The 7203-nt window shown below is 39.3% G+C and overlaps 1 pseudogene; it reads right to left on the reverse strand.

The window, feature by feature from the left end:
- Positions 1–844: 844 nt before the first annotated feature.
- On the reverse strand, positions 845–4057 carry LOC104992561 (annotated as a pseudogene).
- Between the last annotated feature and the right edge of the window lie 3146 nt (positions 4058–7203).

Raw genomic sequence — 7203 nt, forward strand, 5'->3', positions numbered from 1 at the left:
ATGATGTACTCTGCATATAAGTTAAGTAAGCAGGGTGACAATATGCAGAACTTCAGTTCAGTTCAGTTCAATTGCTCAGTCGTGTCCGACTCCTTGAGACCCCATGAATCGAAGCACGCCAGGCCTCCCTGTCCATCACCAACTCCTGGAGTTCACCCAGACTCACATCCATCGAGTCAGTGATGCCATCCAGCCATCTCATCCTCTGTTGTCCCCTTCTCCTCCTGCCCCCAATCCCTCCCAGCATCAGAGTCTTTTCCAATGAGTCAACTCTTCGCATGAGGTGGCCAAAGTACTAGAGTTTCAGCTTTAGCATCATTTCTTCCAAAGAAATCCTAGGGCTGATCTCCTTCAGAATGGACTGGTTGGATCTCCTTGCAGTCCAAGGGACTCTCAAGAGTCTTCTCCAACACCACAGTTCAAAGGCATTAATTCTTCGGCACTCAGCCTTCTTCACAGTCCAACTCTCACATCCATACATGACCACAGGAAAAACCATAGCCTTGACTAGATGGACCTTTGTTGGCAAAGTAATGTCCCTGCTTTTCAATATGCTATCTAGGTTGGACAGTGCTATATGTCAATTATATCCCAGCACAGCTGGAAAGACAAAAATAGAGATAAAAGAATTTGTACATCCTGAAAAAGAGAGACCATATTGAAAACATTCACCTTAGCAACTTCTGATAGAGAGACAGAACTGATTTTAATTTACTACTGATTTTTATCAAACTTTTAAGTTTTAGTTTAAGAGACAGGATCACAATTCTTTTCCCCAGTTACTAACACTTTGATTGTCTCAAATTCCCAAAAGGAAGTCCAAAATATCATGCTGTAGAATTTCTTATGACTTAGAATCTGTACTGCTTTTTCGCAAAGGAGCCAGTATCACCCCAAAATGCCTCTCTTCACTCCTGGAGTCATAAAAATTATGCTTTTCAGTATACTCTTGGACAAGATCTAGTACCAAATAGTGAATGCTCTAACTCCTTTTGAGGGCTTGCTGGGTCTTTGTGAATAAGATGTCATTGGTGATCCATTCATTCACCAGAAGAATGTTGTTCTGATGTTTTCACAGAACATCTGTTTCACAGATGAGTTTCTGAACAACAGTTCCAGCCTGTGTAATACTTATGAGCTCATACTTTCTTACAATTTGGGTGAAATCCTCATTCTTCCACAGGTTGGGATCACCAAAAGACCCCAATAAATCTGCCCCACCCAGCAATATTACCTTTGGCACACATTTTGCTTCTGACCCCACGGATTTCTTTTGACTAAAATCTTGACTTTGTTCAGCCAACTTCCTCCTCCATTCAGGTCTTTCTGGTATAGGTGAGTCCTTCTGGTGATCACAGCTACCAGCCTCCAATTTCTCTCAATGGTGTCTGAGCACCTTAGCAGTCTCTAGCCACTCCTTCTGAAGGTTTTACCATGCACCCACATCCACCTACTTTGAATTCTTGGTGGCAAGATATGCAATGATAACTCAGCAATGGACAAAGAAGAGTTTGATGCTTCTTATATACCTTACTGACAGGATAAATTGTGCCTTGTCTAACTGTATATTTTCCTATTGCATTCATGTAGTTCTTGACCAGTTCAAACAACCTGAGGTGCATGTTGATGACTGAAATAAAAAACCACAAGCAAGGAGACCACAGTTGTCTTCTCGGAATTTTCTAGGCTAACAATGCTAAGTTGTTGGTCTAAGTGCAAAACCCTGACACATCCTTTGTCATTCTTACAAAGGAAATTCTGTCATTCTGAAGTGTTTTTCAAGGTTGGCTATCAGAATCATTCCAACTTGTGTGTCAATAGTCTTCTCCAATTTGAGCTAGAACAGAGGATCCACGTCCATATTGTAACTCACGTCCTCAAGGTTGACTGGCAAGAATCCTTGTATCTTATTGCTTTAATTTACATATCTTAGTTTATCAAGTGGAATTTTAAAGTAGTTTTCTTGTTATTGCCCATTCATATCCTTTGTTGATTTTTAAAAATAGGAACTCCTTAACTTTGTTGCTTTTGTGTTGTTATTTGTGGTTAGCATCTTGTTGTTGTTGTCATCATCTTGGTAGTTCATTTGTAAGAATTTTTGGATATGCTAGACTTTGATTTATTGTCTTTTACATATGTCTCGAAAACTTACAGTATGCTTCATATATGTTGTTCCCTGCCTGTTAAAGTGTTTTAAAACATTCTATGGGGGAAGGAGGATTCAGGATGGGGAACACATAAATACGTATGGTGTATTCATTTCAATATTTGGCAAAACCAATACAATACTGCAAAGTTTAAAAATAAAATAAAATTTTAAAAAATTAAAAAAAAAACATTCTATAAGTATCAACTGTTGATTGAAAATGTTAATTGTCTTTAATGTTTTTGGTGTATTTATATCGTTTTCCCTATCCTTAGGTTAGCTTTGTATTTTTTTTTTTTTACTTTTGCTCTTTAATCTATTTAGAATTCAATTCTGTCTCCAATAACTAAATAAATAAAGAGGGGAAAAGGGAAAAAGCTTCCCTACAGAAGAATTCCAGGTAATAAATGTGGGCAGAATGAGGAAAACAGAAAATTACCATTAGAACATCACAGTTACATTGTTGCAGGCAATATCCATGGATGAATGCCAAATATTTATTAATTACTATGGTGATTGTGAGATATGTTTGCAAGTTCTTTGTTATTTCTCTCTCCAGGAGGTGAAGGTTAATTCCCCTCTGTTAAGTGTGGGCTGGACTGTGACTGTCTTTTAATAAATAGAGAATAGAAAGGAAAAAATAATAACTTTAGAGCAGAAAATATGGGCAGACACAAATTAACCTAGTGACCAAATTAAGGTTACCAGTAACAAATCATTTTGACATCATACATCTTCTGATAAAATGTGATGAGACAGGCAAATCACCCTTACTGTATTTTTATAAAAATAAATTCTCCCTCCAATTTTTCCAAACTCCATCTAATCAAGGGACAACAATAAACAAACCTAAACTGAAGGACATTTTACAAGATACCTGACCAGTATTCTTCAAAAGCATCAGGAAAAATAAGACAGATTGATAAACTGTCTGATTAAAAGAAATTAGGAATGTGATGACTAAATGCGGTGTGTGGTCTTGAGAAATCAGGGGGAAAATGGCTTACATTCAAATAAACTTTAGTTGATAGTAATGTATCCATGTTAATTTCTTAGTATTGATAAATGTCCAGTGGTAATGTAAGGTAACACTGGGGGAATCTGAATGAAGGATATAAAGAAGTTCTTTGTGCTCCTGGAAACTCTTCTGCAAATCTAAGTGAAATTTGTCTAAATAAAAATGTGTTTCCAATTAAAAAAATTTTTATAAAGCTTAACACCTTGCAAGTAGTATAAAAATCTCAGGGAATTTTTCATAGCAATATGGTGTGGAAGGTGTTTTGGAGACTGACAAATGACTAAAAAATAGTCTTTCAGTAAAAACAATAGGGCAAAAGACATACTTTACTTAAAACCAATAGTTAAAAAAAAACAAAACAAAACAAAACAAAACAGGAGATTGTACAATACCATGCATAGGAAGGGATCTTGGGTTCATAGTATCCTGGACCCTCGGGATCCTGGGCACTCCCACAGGTAGAAAGGTGCTTTCAATGAGCTTGAAACAACTTCATTTCAAAGTTGTTGTGAGCATATCTCACAGCTTTGTGCTGTCCCTGAGTGCTAGGGGTGCAAGTCAGAGTGACTCTAGTCATTGTCCACATCTTGTCTTGAATCCTTGATTCTAAGACAATGGTCATAAAGACTGGATAGACAGCAAAGTGACCCATTAGTTTTCAGAATTTTGAGTGTTACTGATTCCTGCATCTGTGGTGTTGCCTGTTTCCCTTTCTGGCAGCTGGGGTACTCAGTGCAGAGAAAAGCACTTGAGGACAAAATGTTGCAGCTCACCTGTGATGGGAAGACTCTGAGAGGGATGGGAAGACTAGGCAGGTGCTGCTCTGATGAAGTCAGAGGAGTATGCAGGGAGGAAGACCTGCTCTCCACCACTGTGTCCAGGATGTTACCCATCCCTCCCAATCTTGTCACAAACGTCTTTGTGACTTTCCAGAGGGAAAGACCAGATGAACCTTATCCCTCAGTGAAAGAGAAGGAAAATGGAACTTGGGTCACCTCCACCACACCAAAGATTGTGTGCCCCAGGTATGCACTTTCTGTCTAGCTCCTATTGGGTTCTCTCTTTCTGCTGGCAGTAAACACTGCAAATGTTTTTGGAGTAAAAATCATTGTCATTTCTGAAAGTAACTGCCCCTGCAGGCTTCTTTTTCCTATTTTCTCAATCTCTAAAATATAGGATCATTCTTCAGATGCCTTTCAGTTATTTCAGACTTTGAATACTCCCATGTTAATCTATGGAGAAGGCAATGGCACCCCACTCCAGTACTCTTGCCTGGAGAATCCCATGGACGGAGGAGCCTGGTAGGCTTCAGTCCATGGTGTCACTAAGAGTCGGACATGACTGAGTGACTTCATTTTCACTTTTCACTTTCATACGTTGGAGAAGGAAATGGCAACCCACTCCAGTGTTCTTGCCTGGAGAATCCCAGGGACAGAGGAGCCTGTTGGGCTGCTGTCTATGGGGTCGCACAGAGTCAAACACAACTGAAGTGACTTAGCAGCAGCAGCAGCAGCATGTTAATCTATTTCCTTATAAATCCTTCTTGTAAAAATAAATTTCTTCTTTTGCCCTCCTACTGTCTGCTCATATTCTTAATTCAAACACTTATAATAACTTATTAATTCATCATACTACTTTTAGCTTCTTCAGTCTATCCTAAGAATAGCTGAAAAAAAACAATTTTTTGTATAAGCTATGGCTTAGTAGTCATATTTTTCTGGTCAAATATGTGCAACACTCTCTATTATCTACAAATACCCTCCTAAAAGTCTTAGTCTAGATGTCCAGCCTTGCTGTTCATTGTCTATAATATTTTTCAACATTATGTCCATTGTTTCTCAACCTGGTTTTCATGGTTACCTGCAGGATTCACAGTAGGTAGTAAGGAGGCATAATTAGCACAAACTGTATTTGTTGTTCAGTCACTAAGTCATGTCTGACTATTTGCAACCCCATGGATTGAAGCACAGGCTTCCAAAGTTTGCTCAAACTCATGTCCATTGAGTCAGGGATGCCATCCAACCATCTCATCCTCTGTTACCCCTTCTTCTCTTGTCCTCAGTCTTTCCCAGCATCAGGGTCTTTTTCAAAAAGTCAGCTCTTCACATCAGGTGGCCTAAATACTGGAGCTTCAGCTTCAGCATCATTCCTTCCAATGAATATTCAGGGTTGATTTCCTTTAGGATTGACTGGTATGATCTCCTTGCTGTTCAAGGGACTCTCAAGAGTCTTCTCCAGCACCACAGTTTAAAAACATCAATTCTTCAACCTTATTCATGGCCCAGCTCTCACATCCATACATGACTACAGGGGAAAACCATAGCTTTGACTATATGGAACTTTATAAGAAAAGTGATGTCTCTGCTTTTTGATACATTGTCTATGTTTGTCATAGCTTTTTCCAAGGAGCTAACATCTTTTGATTTCATGACTGGAGTCACCATCCAGAGTGATTTTGTAGCCCCAAAAATAAAGTCTGTCACTGTTTCCATTTTTTCACTGTCTGTTTGCCATGAAGTAAGGGGACTGGATGCTATGATCTTAGTTTTTTGAATGTTGGTTTTAGGCCAGCTTTTTCATTCTCCTCTTTCACCTTCATCAAGAAGGTCTTTAGTTCCTCTTCACTTTCTGCCATTAGAGTGGTATCTTCTGCATATCTGAGATTGCTGATATTTCGCCAAGCTATCTTGATTCCAGCAGCTTGTGATTCATCCAGTCCGACATTTTGCATGATATTCTCTGCATATATGTTAAATAAACAGGGTGACAATATACAGCCTTGATGTATTCCTTTCCCAATTTGGAACCAGTCTGTTGTTCCAAGTCCGGTTCTAACTGTTGCTTCTTGACCCAAATATAGGTTTCTGAGGAGACAGGTAAGGTGGTCTGATAGTGCCATCTCTTTAAGAATTTTCCACAATCGTGATTCACACAGTCAAAGACTTTAACATAATCAATGAAGCAGAAGTAGGTGTTTTTCTGGAATTCCCTTGCTTTCTCTATTATCCAAAGAATGTTGGCAATTTGACCCTGGTTCCTCTGGCTTTTCTTTTCTTTTTTTTTCATTGACCAGGTTTTTAATGATCATTTTTGGCCATACCACACACATGTGGAACATCTCCGACCCAGGCCCTCTGCAGTGGAAACTTGGAGTCTTAACTACTGGACCACCAGGGAAGTTCCCACCCAGAACACTCTTTCGGGTCTTTTACCTCTTTTTTTTTGTTTGTTTTTTTTTTTACTTTTAAACTTTAACAAATTGTATTAGTTTTGCCAAATATCAAAATGAATCCACCACAGGTATACATGTGTTCCCCATCCTGAACCCTCCTCCCTCCTCCTTCCCCATACCATCCCTCTGGGTCGTCCCAGTGCACTAACCCCAAGCATCCGGTATCGTGCATCGCACCTGGACTGGCAACTCGTTTCATACATGATATTATACATGTTTCAATGCCATTCTCCCAAATCTTCCCCCCCCCCCCCTCTCCCACAGAGTCCAAAAGACTGTTCTATACATCTGTGTCTCTTTTGCTGTCTCACTACAGGGTTATCGTTACCATTTTTCTAAATTCCATATATGTGCGTTAGTATACTGTATTGGTGTTTTTCTTTCTGGCTTACTTCACTCTGTATAATAGGCTCCAGTTTCATCCACCTCATTAGAACTGATTCAAATGTATTCTTTTTAATGGCTGAGTAATACTCCATTATGTATATGTACCATAGCTTTCTTATCCATTCATCTGCTGATGGACATCTAGGTTGCTTCCATGTCCTGGCTATTATAAACAGTGCTGTGATGAACACTGGGGTACACGTGTCTCTTTCCCTTCTGATTTCCTCAGTGTGTATGCCCAGCAGTGGGATTGCTGGATCATAAGACAGTTCTATTTCCAGTTTTTTAAGGAATCTCCACACTGTTCTCCATAGTGGCTGTACTAGTTTGCATTCCCACCAACAGTGTAAGAGGGTTCCCTTTTCTCCACACCCTCTCCAGCACTTATTGCTTGTAGACTTTTGGATCGAAGCCATTCTG

This window comes from Bison bison, unplaced genomic scaffold (genome assembly GCF_000754665.1).
Source record: "Bison bison bison isolate TAMUID 2011002044 unplaced genomic scaffold, Bison_UMD1.0 scf7180017864217, whole genome shotgun sequence".
Lineage (NCBI taxonomy): Eukaryota > Metazoa > Chordata > Mammalia > Artiodactyla > Bovidae > Bison > Bison bison.